Source organism: Tamandua tetradactyla, chromosome 4, assembly GCF_023851605.1.
Source record: "Tamandua tetradactyla isolate mTamTet1 chromosome 4, mTamTet1.pri, whole genome shotgun sequence".
NCBI lineage: Eukaryota > Metazoa > Chordata > Mammalia > Pilosa > Myrmecophagidae > Tamandua > Tamandua tetradactyla.
In genome coordinates this window covers 169,809,830-169,832,375 of record NC_135330.1, presented here as the reverse complement: position 1 = coordinate 169,832,375, position 22,546 = coordinate 169,809,830, and the positions used below count along the sequence as shown (strand labels likewise).

The window sequence follows — 22,546 nt, the reverse complement described above, 5'->3', positions numbered from 1 at the left end:
GATTGGGTCAGGACTAAGGTAAATCAGAATACAGGGGTAAGGGAGGACATTGTATTTTAGAACTTCACCTACTGTATGAGACCAGAGAAAGAGAGGTTTAGGTTGTCCAAAACCTAAATTTTCTGTAGCACATATTCTAACTCAACCTGCCTGGATAGCTCATTTAAACAACCTGAACACATGGAGCCCAAAATGGGAATCAGGGCTTCTAGTTCTGTATAGCATAATGTAATGCCCAGATACATTCCAGAGTATGTTGGGCAGATAATTTAAAAGTAATGGCCAAGTCTCGTTAGGGATAGGAAAAAAAATAAGGAATGTTAAATTTTATCGCTGGGGAAACGCTTCATACTGTCTCAAACATTAGGAACTCCCAAGTCAATAGGCCAAGCCTTTGATCCTGAGGTTTGCTCTTATGAAGCTTATTCATGTAGCAGAAGCTAAGCCTACCTGTAGTTATGCCTAACAGTTACTTCCAGAGGACCTCTTTTGTTGCTCAGATGTGTCCTCTCTCTCTAAGCCCAACTCTGCAACTGAAATCATTACCCTACCCCTACCTGGGACATGATGTCCAGGGGTGAAAGTCTCCCTGGCAATGTGAGATATGACTCCCAGGGATGAGCCTTGCCCTGGCACCGTGGGATCAAAAATACCTTCCTGACCAAAAGGGATTAAAGAATTATAACAAAGTATCAGTGGCGGAGAGTTCAAATGAGTTGAGAGGGTACTTTGGAGGCTACTTTTAGGTAAGCTTCAGCTAGATACTGCTATTTATGATGGTTTGCCAAACTCCAACCAAAACCATTCCTGCCGACACCTGGGGCTTTATCTGAGATTCTACAAAGGTTCCATGCACTATGATTACTTTACAGGAGGCTTCAGCTTCCAGATGGGTTCCCAGGCGAGATAAACCCTGAAACCTAGAGGGGCCAGCCTTTCCAGAACATCAACTAGTTAGCATCCCCCATCCCATAATATTGACACCGCTTTCCAACATGAAAAAATTAGAATGGGCATAGCTCAAATACTCCTAAATACTGAGGAAAAGATCAGAGGAGACAGTGGTGTTACAACAGACAAAATAGGATTTAACAAATGATTATAATTGTTGAATCATTATATTGATATTTATTTTAGTCTCCATTGTCTTGGAGCAGCTAGTAGTAAAAACATTCAGTTGTGGAATTGTAACTCATACCAAACTCTGAAACCTGTTCTACAGCTAGTTGTTGTGGTCTGCTTTGAAATTTCCTGCCTTTTTGTATATATATTTATGTTATTTTTCGCAATAAAAATAAAATAAAATGAATTGAGGTGGTTCCTCCTCTTATATTTTCTGGAAAAACTTGTGTAATATTAGTATTATTCCTTCCTTAAATATTTGGTAGAATTTACCAATGAAACCATCTGCCTTTGGGCAAGTGTTTTAAACGGGTAAAAACATACAGATATAGAGTTATTTAGGTTATCTACTTCTTCTTGTGTGAGCTTTGATAGTTTGTCTTCAAGGAATTTGTATGTTTTATCTAAGTTGTAGAATTTATTGGTGTAAAGTTGTTCATTATATTACTATATTATCCTTTTAACATCTGTAGATTATCTAGTGATGCCTTGATTTCTCATATTGATAATTCGTGTTTTCTGTCTTTATTTAGAGGGGGAGACAGATCAACAAAGGTAAAGAGAATCGACAATGTTTCCTATTTATCCTTCATTCACTTTCAACCACTATCATGATTTTGCCACAAACTCTTTATCAATCTCCTTTTGCTTTGCTGAACTATTTTAAAGTAAATCCCACACATTATGACATTTTATCCCTAGATACTTCTAAATGCATGTCTAAAAAGTAAGTATTTTCTTACAGATCCATAATGTCATTATCATACCTTAAAAAAAAGAATTAACTGTGATTCCTTGGTATCATCAGATACCTGGCCCATAATAAGATCTTCGTTTGTCTCAATAATGTTATTTTACAGTTATTATTGTTTAAATCAGAATCCAAATGGCATGTACACTTCACCAATGGCTGTCATTTATCATAGATCTCTAAATATAGGGAAAAGTCCCTCTCATTTATCTTTGTTTTGTTTTGTTTTTTAATGCGGTTTTATTGAATGAGAATATTCACATACCATACAAGCCATCTGAAGTATACAATAACTGGTTCACAGTATCATCACATAGTTATGCATAAAACCCCATGATCAATTTAGGACATTTTCATTACACCAGAAAAGAAATAAAAATAGAAAAGCAAACCCAAATCCTCCCATTGCCACCAACCCCATTATTGATCCATAGTATTAGTGTAGCACATTCATTACTGTTGATAAAAGAATATTATAATATTACTGTTAACTGTAGTCCATAATTTGCAATAGGTACATTTTCCCCCATACACCCCTCTATTTAACGCCTTGTAATCATGTTGTACATTTGTATTAACTCATGAAAGAACTTTTTAAAATATTTATACAGTTAATCATGGATGTTGTCCACCACAAGATTCACTGTGTTATATATTCCCACATTTTAACCTCCAGCTTTCCTTCTGGTGATATGCATGTCTCTAAACTTCCCCTTTCCACCACAATCACTCAGCATTCATTATTGTTAATGATTCTCACAATAGCATGCTAGGTTTAAGTTCAACTTAGTTGAGCATTCTGCACATATTAAGCAACTGCAACCCATTCTTTAACCTCATTCTATAACCTGATAACCTAGATTCTATATTTTATGGCTATTAGTTTACATATTATAATATGTCTGTGAGTTTACATAATATTATATTATGATTAATTATAATGTATATAATATATATATGTCTGAGTGTACATAATGTACTATTAATTATATATTATAATGTAATATTATAGTATGTAAACTCATAGACATATCAGTGACAATATTTGTCCCTTTGTGTCTGACTTGTTTCACTTAACATAATGTCCTCAAGGCTCATCCATATTGTCACGTGCTTCAGGACTTCATTCCTTCTTACTCCTGAGTAATATTCCATTATATGGAATAAACCAACTTTTGTTTATGCATTCATCTGTTGATGAACATTTGGGTTGCTTCCATCTTTTGGCAATTGTGAATAACGCTCCTATGAACATCGGTATGCCAATGTCTGTTTATGTCCCTGCTTTCAGATCTTCTGGGTATATACTGAGTAGCAGGATTGGCAGGTCATTGGCAACACTTAACTACCTGAGGAACCACCAAACATCCTCCACAAGAGAATGTACCATTTTACATTGCCGTCAGAAATGAATAAGTGTTCCAATCTTTCCACATCCTCTCCAATACTTCTAGTTTTCTGTTTAATAGTGGTCATTTTAGTAGGTGTGAGATAATATCTCATTGTGGTTTTGATTTGCATTTCTCTAATAGCTAGTAAAGCTGAGCATTTTTTCATATGCTTTTTAGGCATCTGCATTTCCTCCTTGGAAAAATGTCAATTCATGTTTTTTGCCCATGTTTGTCTTTTTATTGTTGAGTTGTGGGAGTTCTTTATATATTCTGGATATCAAACCCTCATCAGACATACGCTTTCCAAATATTTTCTCCCTTTGAGTTAGTTGCCTTTTCACCCTTTTGACAAAATCCTTTGAAGTAGTGAAGTAATTTTAAGAAGTTCCCATATATCTTTTTTTTTTTTTCATTGCTTGTGCTTTGGGTGTAAAATCTAAGAAACTATTATTAGATTATTATTAGACCTTGGAGATGTTTCCCTACATTTTCTTCTATGAGTGTTATATTACCAGTTCTTATATTTAGATTTTGGTCCATTTTGAGTTGATTTTTGTATAATGGTGAGATACTCTTGGTTATGGATACCCAGTTCTCCCACCACCATTTATTGAAGAAACTATTCTGTTCCAGTTGAATGGGCTTGGTAGCCTTTTCAAAAATCAGTTGACCATAGATCTGAAGGTCTATATCTGAACTCTCAATTCAATTCCATTGGTCAATATAGCAATCTTTATGCCAGTACCATGCTGTTTTGACCACTCTGACTTTATAATAAGCTGTAAAGTCAGGAAGCGTGATACTTTCCACTTTGTTCTTCTTTTTCAAAATGTTTTTAGCTATTCAGGGCTCATTTATCCTTCCAAATAAAATGATAATTAGTTTCTCCATTTCTGCAAGGTAGTCTTTTAGAATTTTTATGGTTTTCCATTGAATCTGTAGGTCAATTTGGTTAGAATTGACATCTTAGTGATATTTAGCCTTCCAATCCGAGAACACAGAATGTCTTTCCATTCAGGTCTCCTTTGATTTCTTTTAGCAATGTTTTGTAGTTTTCTGTGTACAAGTTCTTTATTGGTTAAGTTGATTACTTGATGTCTGATTCTTTAAGTTGATATTATAAATGGATTTTTTATTACTTCTTCTGATAGCTCATTACTAGTGTATAGATTCACCACTGATTTTTTTGAGTGTTGATCTCGTATCCTGCCACTTTGCTGAACTCGTTTATCAGCTCAAGTAGCTATATTGTTGTTTCTTCAGGATTTTCTAAATATAGGATCATGTCATTTACAAACAGTGATAGTTTTACTTCTTCCTTTCCAATATGGATGCCTTTTATTTCTTTGACCTGCCTAATTGCTCTAGCTAGAACTTCTAGCACAATGTTAAATAACAGTGGTGACATTGGGCATCCTTGTCTCGTTCCTAATCTTAGATGGAAAACTTATACTCCCACACCATTGAGTATGATAGTACTGTGGATTTTTCATGTATGTCCTTTATCATGTTGAGGAAGTTTCCTTCAATTCCTGCATTTTGAAGTGTTTTTTTATCATGAAAGGATGCTGAATTTTGTCAAATGCCTTTTCTGCATCAATTGTGGTTTTTCCCTTTTGATTTATTAATGGTGTATGACATTGATTTTCATGTGTTGAACCTCCTTGTGTACCTGAGGTGAGACCTACTTGGTCGTGGTGTATAATTCTTTTAATATGCTGTTAAATTCAGTTTGCAAGTAGTTTGTGGAGGATTTTTGCATCTGTATTAATTAGAGAGACTGGTCTGAAGTTTTCTTTTCCTGTAGTATCTTTATCTGGCTTTGGTATTAGGGTAATGTTGGCTTCATGGAATGAGCTAGGTGGTGAGCAGATACAGTAGACAGTGCCAAACAGTCTCCCACAGGGATTGTACTAGATCATTTTTAAAAAACACAAATCTCATTCTGCTATCATTCAGACTTAATAGCCATTAATTACTCCATCACATACAAGCAGAAATCTCCAGTGCACCTAAACTCACACAGTGGTCCACACCACTGATATACTTACAGTTCCCTTCACAGACAGCCCAAGCCATCATCTGCTGGAATGACCCTCTTCTCCCCTAGGCAGCCCTCCCATCCCCTGCCTCCTGCTTGCGTCTCCTATTTCCTGTTTTATCCTTTAAGACGCAATTCAGGTAATACTCTTTAGGATACATGATGCCCTGATTCCCAGTGTTTGTCTATTCTTATCCTCACTACACTGTATCTTATATCAGTTTTTCATGTATCCATCTTCCCCATTAGACTGCAGCTCCTTAGAACAAGGAATGTTGTCTCACCTTCACATCCCTGACACTTCACACAATGCCTGGTCCACAGTAGATGCACCATAAAATACTGAACGAATAAGTGACCTTTCAAATAGATTGGAAGTACGGAACCCACAGATGATATTAATAAAAAATTTGGTGGCTGGATCACAGCTTACCTTACCAAAATTTTAAATCTAGCTTTGATCTTTAATAGAAGAGGTTAACAAAAGGAGAGATATTTATTTGATGCAAAACTTATATTTTGGGTAGTACATTTCCTAATTTAATTTGTATGGTCAGTTTAGTTGAACACCATAAATGCAAGGAATCTTGACTAGAGCATGAGACTTACTTGGTTTGTCCAGGTTAGTATGATGCCCCAGTATATCCCAGAGTAATTTGGGCAGTGAATAAAGAAGTATTTGCAAAGTCCCCTTGGGGGACTGAGGAGAAAGGAGGAAATATTCAACTTCCCCATTTGAGAATTTCTGATATTCTCGCAAGCAGTGGGGACAACTAAATCAATAGTCTGAGCCCTCAATCTTGGGGTTCATCCCTATGAAACTTATTCCGGCAAAGGATAGACTAAGCCTACTTAAAATTAGGCCTAAGATCCCCCTAAACATGGGATATGCTCCCAGGGGTGTTAACTTCCCTGGCAACATGGGACAGAAATCCTGGGATAAGCTGGGACTCGGTTTCAAGGGATTAAAAAGAACTTCTCAACCAAAAGGGGAAAGAGAGAAATGAGACAAAATAAAGTGTCAGGCCCTTATCTCATGCCCTATACAAAAGTTAACTCAAAATGGACCAAAGACCTAAACATTAGGTCTAAGACCATAAAACAGTTAGAGAGAAATGTAGGGAAATATCTTATAAATCTTATACTTGGAGGCAATTTTATAGACCTTACACCCAAACCAAGAGCACTGAAGAAAGAAATAAATCAATGGGAACTTCTCAAAATTAAACACTTTTGCACATCAAAGAACTTCATCAAGAAAGTAAAAAGACAGTCTACACAATGGGAGACAATATTTGGAAATGACATATCTGATAAAGGTCTAGTATCCAGAATTTATAAAGAGATTGTTCAACTCAACAACAAAAAGACAGCCAATCCAATTACAAAAAGGGAAAAAGACTTGAACAGACACCTCTCAGAAGAGGAAATACAAATGGCCAAAAGGCACATGAAGAGATGCTCAACGTCCCTGGCCATTAGAGAAATGCAAATCAAAACCACAATGAGATATCATCTCACACCCACCAGAATGGCCATTATCAACAAAACAGAAAATGGCAAGTGCTGGAGAGGATGTGGAGAAAGAGGCACACTTATGCACTGTTGGTGGGAATGTCAAATGGTGCAACCACTGTGGAAGGTAGTTTGGCGGTTCCTCAAAAAGCTGAATATAGAATTGCCATATGACCCAGCAATACCATTGCTAGGTATCTACTCAAAGGATATAAGGGCAAAGACACAAACGGACATTTGCACACCAGTGTTTATAGCAGCATTTTTTACAATTGCAAAGAGATGGAAACAGCCAAAATGTCCATCAACAGACGGGTGGCTAAACAAACTGTGGTATATATATACGATGGAGTATTATGCAGCTCTAAGACAGAATAAACTTGTGAAGCATGTAATAACATGGATGGACCTAGAGAACATTACGCTGAGTGAGACTAGCCAAAAACTAAAGGACAAATACTGTATGGTCTCACTGATATGAACTGACATTAGTGAATAAACTTGGAATATGTCATTGGTAACAGAACCATCAGGAGACAGAAATAGGGTAAGATAATGGGTAATTGGAGCTGAAGGGATACAGACTGTGCAACAGGACTGGATACAAAAACTCAGAAATGGACAGCACAATACTACCTAACTGTAATACAATTATTTTAAAACACTGAATGAAACTGCATGTGAGAATGATAGAGAGAGGAGGGCTGGGGGGATAAATGAAATCAGAAAGAAAGATAGATGTTAAAGATTGAGATGGTATAATCTAGGAATGCCTAGAGTATATAATAATAGTGACTAAATGTACAAATTTAAAAAATGTTTGTGCATGAGGAAGAACAAAGGATGTCATTACTGCAGGGTGCTGAAAATAGATGGTAATTAATATTTTAAAATTTCAACTTATGTGTGAGACTAAAGCAGAAAATATTTATTTGGTACAAAATTTATATTTTGACTAGTGCATTTCCTAATATAACTTATGTAGATAGCTTGATTGAACACCATAAGTACATAGAATCTTGGGTAGGACATGAGATTTTGTTGGTTTGTCCAGAGTGATGCCCGATGAATCCCAGAGTGATTTGATCAGTGAGTAGAAAAGTATTTGCAAAGTCTCCTTTGGGGAATGGTGAGAACGGGGAGATATTCAACTTCCCCAAGTTGAATTCTTGATATTCTCACAAGCAGTGTGGACAACTAAAGCTATAGGCTGAGCCCCGAGGCTTGGGGTTTGTTCATACGAAACTTAACCCCACAAAGGATAGGTCAAGTCTACTTAAAATTTAGTCCTAAAAGTCACCCCCAAAAGAACCTCTTTTGTTGCTCAGATGTGGCCTCTCTCTCCAGTCAACACAACAAGCAAAGTCACCACCCTCCCCCTGTCTACATGGGACATGACTCCCAGGGGTGTGGACCTTCCTGGCAGCATGGGACAGAAATCCTAGAATGAGCTGAGACTCAGCATCAAGGGATTGAGAAAACCTTCTCGACCAAAAGGGGGAAGAGTGAAATGAGACAAAGTGTCAATGGCTGAGAGATTCCAAACAGAGTCAAGAGGTTATCCTGGAGGTTATTCTTACACATTAAGTAGATATCACATTGTTACTCAAGATGTAATGGGGAGGCTGGAGGGAACTGCCTGAAAATGTAGGGCTGTGTTCCAGTAGCCATGTTTCTTGAGGATGATTGTATAATGATATAGCTTTCACAATGTGACTGTGTGATTATGAAAACCTTGTGTCTGATGCTCCTTTTATCTACCATGTCAACAGAAAAGTAGAACATATGGAATAAAAAATAAATAATAGGGGGAACAAATGTTAAAATAAATTTAGTTTGAAATGCTAGTGATAAATGAAAGCGAGGGGTAAAGGGTATGGTATGTATGATCTTTTTTCTTCTGTTATCGTTTTATTTCTTTTTCTGAATTGATGCAAATGTTCTAAGAAATGATGAATATGCAACTATGTGATGATATTGAGAATTACTGATTATTTATGTAGAACGGAATGATATGTTAATGTTTTTGTTTCTTAATTTTTTTAATTAATAAATAAATTTAAAAAAATAAAGTGTCAGTGGCTGAAAGATTTCAAACAGAGTCAAGAAGTTATCCTGGGGGTTATTCTTACATGTTATATAGATATCCCTTTTTAGTTTATGGTGTATTGGAGTGGCTGAAGGGAAGTACCTGTAACTAACTGTTGAGCTGTTTTCCAGTAGCCATGTTTCTTGAAGACGACTGTATAATGATATAGCTTTTACAGTGTGATTGTGTGATTGTGAAAACCTTGTGTCTGATGCTCCTTTTTTCTAGGGTATAGACAGATGAGTAAAAAACATGGATAAAAATTAAACAGATAATAATAGGGGGAATAAAAGTTAAAATAAATAGAATAAATTGAAATACTAGTCGTCCTTGAGAGGGAGGGGTAAGGGGCATGGTATGTATGAGTGTTTTCTTTTCATTTCTTTTCTGGAGTAATGCAAATGTTCAAAAAATTATCATGGTGATGAATACACAACTATGTGATGATATTATAAGCCATTGATTGTACACCTTTTATGGAATGTTTATAAGTTAAGATTCATCAATAAAAATATTTTTTTAAAAAAGGGGGGGTTAAAACGCTGGTACTCTGACAAGAGTGATAGGCAAGGAATAATAAATAACAGGGCTTATCACTTATCTTTTACATTTCAGATCAGTAGTGTTTGCGTTTAAAATCAGCTATAGCTTCATCATTTTTAACCAGGAACCTCCTGTGTTTTCCTCCTAGTCAATCAGAGTACTTCTTGGGGGAAAATATAGATTTTAGATTAAGGCCATTCCATTTATTAGCATTTCAGTTATTAACTATTTTTAGTTAAGTAACTTTTTCTGAGCCTGAGTTTACCTTTTGTGAAATTGGATTTATCCATCTTGCAGAGCTGTTGGTAGGACTGGAGTAATGAATCAATCAGTTCCTGACCATCAACTGATGTTTTCCATATAATTAATTTTTGTCCTTTCTCCTGGGAAAATGAGGTAGAATTAACAAATTGGGTTCAGGCAAGTCACTGCAGGGCTCTCTCTGTATATTCTTTAAAGATAAATATTGCAACAAAGGAGAAATGTAATATTGCATTCTTCATGTGAATTTATCCCCAAAATACACTTTCTTGCATTTCATGAAAGCACTATCTGTCCACTGGGCCTGCCTTAAATCAGGAAATAGCATTATATGTAGATGCTGGAGAAGCCCATCATTTCACCCCTGGTGAGGTAACAAAATGGGCCCAAACCTCCTGCTTTTGAAGCAGTTACTGGGTCTGTGCTCTCAGAGCTCTTATAGGTCACAGCGCCCTCTTTGTCCCACCTTGCCCTAAACTGTTTTACCCCCTCAAGATCAAGGAAATGGGTATCCAGAGATACTCAGATTTTAGGAGGGGGGAAAAAAGGAAAGAAGTTTATCTTGTCGGTAAAGGGCTGAAACCGGGAGGAATACTCTCTGTGTATTGTGGAGTATTTTCTTGGTTGGAGGATAGCAGGTATGGGAGGAACAACCCTACCTCTGACTCTTAGTGTCTGATGGCTAGGAGGAGAGAGGCTGCTGGTAAGGACTGTCGGGGAGGAGCGTATGGAGATGTAACTGTGGGAAACTCCTTCTCTGAGACTGACAGTTGTAGAATTTTGAGTGTGCTGTGTCTTACAGATGGTGATTGAGGGGGAGGAAGAGCAAACTTAGATTGCCCAGCATCATGCTTTGAGCCTCAGCCTGCTGCAGAGCCACTCAGGTGACCAAGCCCACCCGAGTTCAGGTGGCACTGCCACTCCAAGAATCCAGTGCTCTGAAATTCATCGTGGAAAGATAGGGGCCCTCTAGGCTTAATCTCAGGCATCACCTCTTCTGCTCTCACGTTCTGGAAGTTTATACAATGGGAGATTCATATATTTGATAATTTCTTAAAATATTTCTTGTGATCGTTGACTGTGACCATTCATTGGATGAAACACCCTCCCCCAAACATGTACACAGACTTGCACAGGATCCGAGAGCGCCTCACTGAAATGCTTGGGTTGTTTGACTAAGAAAATGGCTGAGTGAACATATAACTTTGATTAGTCCCTCTCTCCATCATGATCAAAATATTTAAGAACACTATAAACTTAATGAAAACCAAAGTTGTTTTTTTAAACATGTTTATCTGAGAAAAAAAAAGCTTAAAAGAAACATAGCATACATCTCTTCTCTAATAACTATTAAGCAGTAAACATTTTAACAAGAGATTCTGCTAGCCCAGGAGAGAACCATGTGTTAGCTTTCAAGTACTTTTAAAAAACAAAATATATACCAAAATGTGCTTTGTTGGTAGTACTGGGGGATCTGGGAATCTACCCCATTCACTCAAGAGGCTAAAATCTTGTAAACCCTGGCTTTTGTTAGCTAGTGTCAGCAGTAATATAGCTTTTATAAGTGGTTTTTTTTTTTTGGTGAGGTTACAGTGTATATTAGGATCACATTCAATTAGCTCAGTGCATTCAACTTCTTAGAATATTTTTCCAGGAAGTTTTCTGGCTGCTGTCAGTGAACAGTGACCAGCTGTGTGTTTAGGACTCACAGGAATATAAGTAATTGGATCCACTTTACATAAAGCACTTAAAAGCCTGTTCAGTAACGTGCCCTTAATTTCCTCCCCTACTCCTTTTCTTACTTGTAATTCAGAATTTTAACTTACCTTTCAGCTGTTTTAATTGAATTTTACTTGGGGCAATTATAAAAGGACTGAGAAGACTTGAATAATTTAGGCATAGGTAATTAATTGAAGAAAAACATCAGGCTTAATTTTCAGTCTTATGATTTTTTCCTTTTAAAAAAGACTTCTTTTAAAAAGTTTTTCAGTGGAATTATGTCTGTGTGCATTGGGCTGTACCTAGCTAGGGGCCTCACCCATAATTTTAACTGTTTTATTCACTTTTTTTGGGGGGGGGGTACATGGTCCAGGAATCAAACCCAGGTCCCCCATGAAAGGCGGGCATTCCAACCGCTGAACTACCCGTGCACCCTTTTATTCACTTTTGAGTAGATCTGACCTCCAGAATATTATCTAAGAGGTGTTTAAACAGGTATATGTCCTCATTTTTCTAGAATATTTGTTAGCAAATCATCTGAAGGGGAAGAGAGTGGATTTGTATGATATTTTGTAATTATTGTTCTATGCTTTTTCTAACTTAAATTTGAATTGCCAAACTCCCTACTTCTCACCTATGAAAGCAAAACAGTCATATAAAAACTATGTTAATATATCCTTAAAATGTTTCTGGGTAAGAGAACCTTGTAAGTAGTGCATTAATGGAGAGTCGTTCCCATTTCAAACCCGTCATTTCAGACCTAAATCTTCCAAATGAAAGGAAACCAGACTCCAGAAAAATATATTCTCAGTCCTCCATTGCCTTCTTCCTGATTTTGAGCATCCTCTGGAATATGAGTAAAAAAGCTCTACTCTCCTCTAGTAAGCTTGGGAAAATATTCTAAAAGACAAATCATGTGCTGCATTTCTTATTGGCCAACTGTGGGAAATAACTCCTTAGTCAGCAGCCAGTTGGATAATGGAAGCCCTGAGTCTTCATCCCAGGGTCTGGAGCACTTTGCTCTCTTTGGATCTTGCCTCTATGAATGGGCAGCTAGAGGAAATGGTGACAAAGCTGCAGGACTAAATGAAAGATTCCTGTAGATTTACACCAGCACAGTATTTGAATATATGGTATGTTTAAGTGACAAAGAGAGATTGAGTGATTTCAAATAGCCCAAAGGCTTTAAGTACCTCTTTGGGACTCTGGATTGAGAAGGGATGACCACTTGGTTTACTGCAGCAAGTATTTATTAAAGTATATAAAGCATGCACTGAACTGTGCTAGATGAAACAGAAGATGTGAAATGAAGACAGAATGTCATCACCACTGTCAAATTTAGTGAAAAATTCCATGCAGGGCCAACTACATAGTTTGCAAGGGCCCAGTGCAAAATGAAAGTGTGGGTCCCTTGTTCAGAAAGCAGAAAAAAATGTACAGTTAAAGGTACTAAAATATAAAGCTTTTTCCTTTCTTCCATGGTCTCTTTCTTGTCATTCTAAGTAAAGAAAAATTGAAAATTAAAATTATTAGCATGAATTTTATCACTCAGTTTTCTATTGTACTGCCAGTTTTAAATACAAATATAAGAACATCTAACTTACATGCAGAATCACAGGATTACACAATATTCTATAGCTCATACATTTGGTTCTAATTAGAACAACAGAATTACCCTGCAAAATTGACTGTTTTTATTTCACTGCTTGATAAATGTACCTTCTGTCAATGCTATCTTCAGCTACTGATAAATAAGGAAAGACCAAAAGGAAAAGAGATTATGGGTTGCGTTATTTTTCCTTTTCCTTCTGTGTCATCGTTTTCAGTGCAAGTGGTTGGCAAATATGGAGAAGTAACCTGAGTAACAAGAATATGATAGGTTCCTTGCCGCTCTTGGTTCCTAGAACGCTGTTGCCTTCTTTCTGCATTTGAAGCAAATTCAGGTTTAAACATTAAGTATGGCCTCTTGAGGCTGTCATTCGCCCCTTACTCAGTCCTAGATGGAACAGGCTTATGATATACTCAGTCTTACTGAACTTCCATGTATTGTGGGGCCCCTGGGATACAGTACTCATGGGACATGGCAAATTTCATATGAGAATGGGGCAACAAGGAACTGTAGTTGACACTCATATTGTGTGAACCTCCTCTGCTCACACACAGGCTATGCTGTCCCATCAGACTTTACAAGTTCAAAGACAAAACACACACACAACAAAACAAACCCAAGTTCAAAGATAAAATTAAGAATTTCAGGATGCTGTCAGCAGAGCATGAAACCAAGTGCGGGGTCCTTCTGAGTGTGGGACCCTGTGTGACTGCACAGGTTGTCTACCCGTGAAGCCAGCCCTGGTTTCATGCAACTCACTCAGAAAGTGGAGCGGGATGCCTTGGTTTGTGTCCAGTGCTCAGTCAGGGCCTGTGAATGGCTTACTGACGTTGCCTCCCATCTCTCAGAGGCCCCGGACTCACAAGGCGATGGGAGGAAATGGAACCTGGTGTGGGAGGTGGTCCAAGCCACTGGCTGACTGGGGTCCTCTGGCAGCTGGAAGTTGTTGCCTGTTCTGCAGTTTCGGTACAGGAGCATTAACTTGAAAGAATGTAAGTGACACATTCAGCTTGGCGTTTGGGTTCATAGTGAAGTTTTCAATAAATGGTGGTCCGAAAAGCTCCTGTTTCACTCTAAGCCAGAGGGCCTTCCTGGAGTTTGCCCCCAGGATCTGGTGGGCATTTTGTGGTGAATTTTCTGTACCTTTTCTTTTGGATGTCAGACCTGCTAGGGAGTGCTGATTTGAGGAACCTGAGTGTTCTCTCCTAAGTCCTCTCGCCCCAGCACATGTTCTTGGCTCTTGCTCCCCGTTCCCTAGTGTCCTGCTGGGAGCCAGCAGGGGCTGGCAGCACCTCTACTTTCCAACAGCGCACGGTATTTGGGGCCATGCCCCCTTGCAGGATCTGGTGAGGAGCCAAGCGGGCCTGGCCCAGTTCACCAAAATGTGCTGTTTTTATAGCTAAGTGATCCCTTTCACTGAGAGTGTTCTGGGATTTTCCAGCCATTCCTTTCCATACTGTCTTAAAATGGGGGTGAGGGGTGGTCATCACTGCCTTGTTTGTCACCGTATGTTTAAAGATAGTGTCCCGTAATTGCCTTTAGAGCAGTGTGGGTACTAAAAAGTTTTTTTTTCTTCAAATTTTATGGCCAAAGAATAAAAACCTATGGGATGGATGCTGATGCAGCATTCCAGAAGGACCCAGTATGGCGTCAGGGACCACAAAGTACTTGTTTGTTTTCACAAACCCACACTTCATAGTCTTGAAGCAAACAACTGCTGAGAGGAGACTCTAACCTCTTGATTTCAAAGGCACCAACATTTCACTGGTGCCTCTGTGGGTAATGTAAGAAAGGTGTTTTGCCATCAACTCTTCCGGGGTATTCAGTGAGGTTGGCAAGGGGTCGGCTCGAGCAGGAAGCCCTGTCTTTGCTATAAAGAAAATAGCATGTAACAAAATGACAGCATCAAAGCGCCAACAGGATGCGGCCCCGGAGCCGTCTCTGGCATGTTGGTCTCTACCAGAGTCAGCTCAGAGTGAAGAGTGACCTTAAAAATGTGCTTCAGTCTCGCAGGCTGAGCTCAAGTTTAAAGTTCAAGGCATTTTGTTTTTTCACCTGTTTCCTACAGTTTTAAGAAACTTCTGAAGAATTAATGTCTAACGATAGCACGCTCAGACTTTTTCTCAAGGGAAAATAATGTTACAGTAGAAAGGGAGAGAAGTGGCTATTGAGAGGCAAGATGGTTTCTATAAAATAAGAAAAATCCTCTCTAGATTAAATGTACACACATGCTCTTTCCTAAGTTTCTGCCACACTTAATGGAGTCTGCTGGATTTCACACAGGGAATAAAGCAGCAATTGGCTTTGTTGGAACTAGAATTCAGTTGGGGTAGGCTGGCCTGAACTGTGATTGTAGAGCCTCTATGGATTTGATGTGAGCTGAGGCTCTGCTCAATCCTACTTTGATGCAAGATTTTGAAAGATCAATTAATGCAGTAAGTGAAAATACAGAGATAAGGGGAAGCTGCCTAGCCAACTCTTAGAACCAGGCATTTCTGGTTCTCTTAAGTTTGCCTTGCTTCCAGTCATGAATTGTAGTCAGCTCCATACCCAAGGCCTGAATTTCATGCTATTCAAAATATTTTACCTTTTTTTCCTAACCCACTCATAACTTGATGACTGGCAATAAGATTGTTAGAGGTTTGGTAATTTATCACTTGGAGAAAAAAGGATGGCATACAGTTTTTACTAACATTTTCTCATATCACTAAATTTTAATACATGCAGGATGAATATTTTATGGAAATACTTATTAAAAAGATTATGTTAGAAGCTGTTGTCCATTTAAAATCCTTTAACAAGTTAGCTTAATAAACGTTAAGTATTGGCTTTTTTCTTATTTGGTTTACCTGATGTGTATGTGTTTGCGTGTGCCTCTAAATATGGGTTAGGCATATGCAATACCTCTAATTTGTAAACTATCATATTAAATCCTGTCTTTTAACTCTCCTACCACCAGGTGGCTAAGAAAAAAGTTACGCAGGAAAATTCCAACAATTATGGGCATGATTTTAAATCACTTAAAAATTCTGCTTCAATCATGAAATATGAAACTATAGATGGGCTGTTTCCAGAAAGGAAACTGCTGAATAAATTGCAGAGGTATTTCAAAACAGGCCAAATGGACATTTACATGGCTGTATTTGTTTTCTTAAATATTTACAATGTTGAATTAACCACTTTTTGCTGAACTAAACTTTTCCAAACTGTATCTAACTTGTTCCAACCCCTGCTGATCCTAAATGTTCACATCATTCCTGGCTAGTGGACTTGGGAAGCTCAGTTTGGCTTTTGGGCGCTTTAGATTCCCAGATGGAGGGTGCCTAAGTCCTAATGGCACCACCAGTGGTCTCCCACCTAATCCTTTAAAATTGACTAATCATTGCTTTTAGGTTTCATTCAGAATTTGTTCTCCAAATTCTTGAATGTTAATGTCTCACATGTTTGTTTAATCGATTCTGTATATTAATGGTGAGCTACTACTGGGAAATCCATGCTTGGGGAATGTTGACATATAGGATGAAAAACACGGTTAGACTGTTTTCATGGAATACATCTTATAAGAGTAAAGCCAACATAATACAGGAGACTGTGTCTTTACCCCAGTGTTTCTACAGTCTCTTGAAAAGAAGGGTGTCTCATATTCCATGATATAAAACTCCATGGTGTTCCATGTGGCTGCTCAGCTTTTTAATTCTCTAATTTATTAATTTTGGCAAGTAACCTCTTGATTGTAAACCATTTTATTCACAATTCATTTTTCTGATTCAAAGTGAACATGAGTGTTTTAATCCTCTTATGGGAAGTAATTGCTTGTTTCAGTGCTTAACTCTGATCTGTTCTCAATCCCCACAGGGGCAAGTTTCTTCCTGAAGGATCTGTGTTTGCTGTTCAAAACAGCCAGCAAGGTAATGATGTTTTTCTTTTGAAAGGAGCCAGAAATGCAGAATATTAATTTTCTTTTCTCATTACATAAGTAATCTCAAGGGCACACTTATTAAATTTAATAGATAAAATGTAGAAAACTATACTTTGGTCACTCTAGCAGGAAAAAGTATCTTGTAGAAAAAAAGTTTAACTTTTAGTGCCTGGTTTTCTTTTTTGGGGGGATGCATGGTCCAGGAATCAAACCCGGGTCTCCTGCATGGAAGGTGGGCATTCTAACTACTGAACTACCCATGCACCTCTGGTTTCTTTTATGGGAATAAGTGATCATCATCTGCAGAGGAAAGTTATTTATTTTTTTCATTTGAGAAAATGATGTTATGATTTTTTAACTTTTTTATTGTATAGTATAACACATATACAAAGCAAAGAAATAAAAAAGCAATAGTTTTCAAAACACTCTTCAACAAATAGTTACAGGACAGATCCCAGAGTCAGAGGAAAGTTATTGAATCCTCCATAGAATTTGTGGCTTAATCAGGATGACTTACATGTAGCATCACCTTCTCAAGTATTCTTCTTAGTTCTGAAAAGTCATTAAGGCCACAAACAAATACTTAATATGACTTAATTCTGTCTCTAATTATTATATAATACTCATTTTTGTTTTATTTTCTTAGGGGACTTCACTGGGAAGACTATAGGTAGCAGTTATTAAGTTCCCGATAAAGGATAGAGTTGGGTTGGAGAATGTAGGCGGGTGCAGGGACAAGGAAGGTAAAGGGGAAAGGAAATTAACATTCATTCATTGGATGCTTATGTTTGGCACATGGTCTGCAGTCTGCAAAAATTAGCACTTAGGTAGATATCAAAATCCCTGTTTTAAATAGGAAATAGAAGCTTAGACAATTTACATAACTTTCCCAAAGCCCTACAGTTTTTAAGTGGTTTGATTCAGACCTGTCATTATGCCATAATTTTTTTTTTGTATACCTATCACAATCTGTGTCCCTATGTATATATCTACAGAACATTGAGGCTGCCTAGCTGATGTTTCCTGCAGGGATAGCCATCAGTATCATAGGATAGGCCTACCTGAGGACATCTACTTCACATTAAAGCAGAGACTGAGCTACTTTTTTTCTTCATTATTACAGAAGTTGTGGGTTGACAGACCAATTGTGCATAAAATACAGAGTTCTCATACACCCACCACCAACACCTTGCATTGGTGTGGAACATTTGTTATAATTGATGATATAATTGATAGTACATTTTTATAATTGTACTATTAACTAAAATCCATGGTTTAGCTTAGGGCTCACTGTTTATGTAGTATAGTTCCAAAAGATTTTTTATTTTATTTTTATTCTGTTACCATGTATACACCATGTAGTTCCTCTTTCATGAATATATATTTTGGAATATCATATTCAGATATATATTTCAGTGGTGTTAATTGCATCCACCATGTTGTGCTATCATCATCACCATCCATTACCCAAAAATTTCCATCATTCCAAATAGAAATGCTATATGCATTTTAAATCTTAACTTCCCTTTCCCTATCTCCCTCCTGTCCCCTGGTAACCCATATTCTGGATTATGATCTGAATTTGTTTATTCTAATTGTTTCAAATCAGTGAGATCATACAATGTTTATCCTTTCGTGACTGGCTTATTTCACACAACATGACGTTCATTATGTTGTCACATCAGAGTTCATCATGCTGTCACATGTATCAGGATGTCATTCCTTTTTATGGCTAAAATTATATCCCATTTTTATGGTTAAATTATATTCCATTGTATTATATATATATATATATATATATATATATATATACACACACACTACATTTTACTTATCCATTCATCAGTTGATGGACACTTTGTTGCTTCCAACTTTTGGTAATTGTGAATAATGCTGCTATGAACATTGATGTGCAAATATCTGAGTCCCTGCTTTCAATTCTTTTGGGTATATACCTAGCAGTGGGATTGCCATAGGTCATATGGTAGTTCTGTAGTTAGCTTTCTGAGGAACTACCAAACTGTCTTTCACAGTGGCTGCACCATTTTACAGCAGCTACCACCTGCAATGAATGAATGTTCCTGTTTTCCACCTCTCCAACACTTATTTTCCATTTTTTTTTAACATCAACCGTTTAACAGCAACCAATGGGCATGAAATAGCATCTTATTATGGTTTTGATTTGCATTTCCCTGATGGCTAATGATGTTGAGCATCTCCTCATGTGCTTTCTAGCCATTTGTACATCTTCCTGAGAGATATCAGTACAAGTCTTTTGCCCATTTTTTATTGGCTTGTTTGTCTTTTTGTTGTTAGGTTGAAGGATTTCTTTATATATTCTGGATATTAAACCTTTATTGATATGTGGTTTCCAAATATTTTCTCCCACAGTGTGTTGTTTCACTTTCATGATAAAATTCTTTGAGGTACAAAAGTTTTTAATTTTGATGATGTCCCATTTATTGCTTGTGCTTTGGGTATAAAGTCTAAGAAACCATTGCCTAACACAAGATCCTGAAGATGATTCTCTTATCTTTTCTTCTAGGAGTTTGACAGTTCTGGCTCTTATATTTAGGCCTGTGATCAATTTTGAATTGATTTTTGTATATGGTTGAATTGATTTTGTGTATGGTATGGGCCAGCTTTCCCAACACCATTTGTTGAAGAGACTGTTCTTTGCCAATTAAGTGTTCTGTGCCACCTTGTCTAAAATCAGTTGGCTGTAAATGTGAGAGTTATTTCTGAGCTCTCAATTTTAGTCCATTGGTCTATGTCTGTCCTGGTGCCTATACTATGCTGTTTTGATTACTGTGGTTTTGTAATAAGTTTTAAATCAGGAAGTGTGAGTCTCCAACTTTATTCTTCTTTTTCGAGATAGCTTAAGCTATTCACAGCTCCTCACCCTTCCATCTAAATTTGATGATTGGCTTCTCCATTTCTGCAAAAAAGATTGTTGAAATTTTTATTGGGATTGTATGGAATCCATAAATTGCTTTGGGAAGGGGCGAGATCTTAAAAAGATTTAATCTTCCAACCCATGAACACAGAATGAGACCAAGCCACTCTTAAAAGCATTTTCTTTTTCCTCTGGCAAAGCCCTAATGGCCCTTCAGACACCACCAGTCATCTCTCTGGTACCCAAATGTCTCACCTATAGCTATTTCTGTCCATTATTTATTAAACTCAGCTCTCACTTTTTATCTGAGACCCTGACCATAACTAAGTGGCATGGAAGGAACTAACCATGGTAGAAGGTTGGGAGTCCAGGCTTGAAGACATAGTACCGTGTGAGTCCCCTTCCTCCTGAAGTGACAGTGTCTTCCAGGCCCAGGAGAATGGATGCATTAGAGGGTCCCAGTGCTCTGCATGAATGAATCACAGGTAGATTCTTGGAATGCTGTCATCAGCCCTGGCTCCAATTCTGAGAAGCACCCAGTTAACATAATAGACTTTTCACATGTCCTGGTGGCTGTGGCCCTCTCAGCAACCCTTGGAGCAAGGTGAACATGACAGACAAGGAACTAGAGTATAAAGAGGTAGTACCTTTTTCAGCTTGTCACTGTCATTACAGAGCTTGATTCCCAGGCTAGTACTTTACAGGGTTACCTCTCCCATGGCCATGGGATCAGAAAATCTGAATGGTATAAGCCTGGAACTTTTCAGAGACCAGCAGACCTAGGTTCAGTTCCTGGTGCTGCCTCTTATCAATTCTGCTCAGGATAGAGAAAGTCTATTTCACAGGGAGTAGAGAAGGCACTCAAATTCCTATAAGTGGGGGAATTCCTAAGGCCATGAGCAAGCACAAGTCCAGGACAAGCTGCAAGCTTGGTAAAGATGTAGAGGCACTATACTTCACATTCATCTAGAGCTAACCTCTGAAGAAGAGCACCAGTTAACACAGAGTCAATTTATAATGACTGTGAAAGGTGTTTTTTGCATGGCTTGGTTTGTTTTTGTAAGCTCCTGGTATTCAAGGCAATCTCTGTCATATCAGTAGCTGGATACAACCTGAAGTCCCAGAAGGAGAAGAGAAAAAAGAACAAAAGAAATATTCAAAGAAATAATGGCAAAAAAAGTCTCAAATTTGGGTGGTACAATGGTGGCTCAGTGGCAGAATTCTCACCTCCCATACCAGAGACCTGGATTTGATTCCTGGAGCCTGCCCATGCCAAACAACAACAACAACAAAACCTCCCAAATTTAATGAAAGACATGAATGTGCACATTCAAGAAAATCAACAAATACCAAACAGGATAAACTCAAAGAGAACCGTGCCTAGACACACAGTAGTAAAACTCTGAGTGCTGAGGCAGGAAAGCGTTCTGAATGCTGCAAGAGAAAAACAATGTGTTATGGACAAGGAAATTCCAATAAGATTAAATGCTGATTTCCCATCAGAAACTATGGCAATGAGAAGGCAGTGGGATAAAATATTTAAACTGCTGAAAGAAAACTGTTGCCAACCAAGAATTTTATATCCAGTGATATTATCTTTCAAAAATGAGGGAGAGAGTAAGACATTCCCAGATAAACAAAAGTTGAGGGAGACCTTCAGACAGAAAGGAATAGACACTAGATGGTGGATCAAGGTGGCATAAAGAAAGAAAAATATCCAGTGAAGGAAACTGTATGGTTAATTACAAATGCCAGTACTACTGAATTATCTTTTTGGATAAGTAACTTCTTCTTACAGGTCCTAAAAGGAAAATGCATAAAAAATAATGATAAATCTGTGGGTTTAGACATACAATGTATAAAAATATAATTTGTTTCCTGATGATGATTGAATAATGATATAGCTTTCACAATGTGACTGTGTGATTGTGAAAACCTTGTGTCTGATGCTCCTTTTATCTACCTTTGTCAACAGATGAGTAGAACATATGGAATAAAAATAAACAATGGGGGGACAAATGTTAAAATAAATTTAGTTTGAAATGCTAGTGACCAATGAAAGGGAGGGGAAAGGGGTATAGTATGTATAATTTTTTTTTCTGTTTTCGTTTTATTTCCTTTTCTGAATTGATGCAAATGTTCCAAGAAATGATCATGATGATGAATATGCAACTATGTGATGATATTGTGAATTACTGATTATATATGTAGAATGGAGTGATATGTTAAGAATGTTTGTGTTTCTTTCTTGTCATATATTTTTTTAATTTAATAGTTAATAAAAAATTAAAAATAATTTCTAACATGTACAAAAAAGGTGAGGGGAAAAGGTGTATAGGAACGCTGTATGTTTATGCTATTGAAGTTGAGTGGTATCAAATGAAACATGAATGTCACAGATTTAGGATGTTGAATTTAAACTCCATGGTATCCACAAAGAAAATATCTGAAATATATAGGGAAGTGAGATGGTTTAAAGCTGTATGTACTCCAGAAAAACACATCCTTAAACCTAATCCAGTCATATGGATGTGAACCCATTGTAAGTAGGACCTTTTTTTTCTTTTTTTTCATGGGCAGGCACTGGGAATTGAACCCAGGTCTCTGGCATGGCAGGTGAGAATTTTGCCACTGAGCCACTGTCGCACTACCCAAGTACGACCTTTTGATGAGGTTACCTCAGTTACAGT

General features: G+C 37.5%; 1 protein-coding gene across 3 annotated transcripts in view; it reads left to right on the top strand.

The window, feature by feature from the left end:
- GGACT (gamma-glutamylamine cyclotransferase) overlaps positions 1-22,546 on the top strand; it is a 128,067-nt gene that overhangs the window by 87,875 nt on the left and 17,646 nt on the right. For 2 of the 3 annotated variants that reach the window (XM_077158597.1, XM_077158599.1), the window contains one exon: positions 16,897-16,949. The gene's annotated coding sequence lies outside the window, so the exon portion shown is untranslated. Of the gene's footprint in view, positions 1-1,655; positions 1,678-16,896; positions 16,950-22,546 lie in introns of all 3 variants that reach the window. The other variant, XM_077158598.1, reaches the window with a different exon arrangement.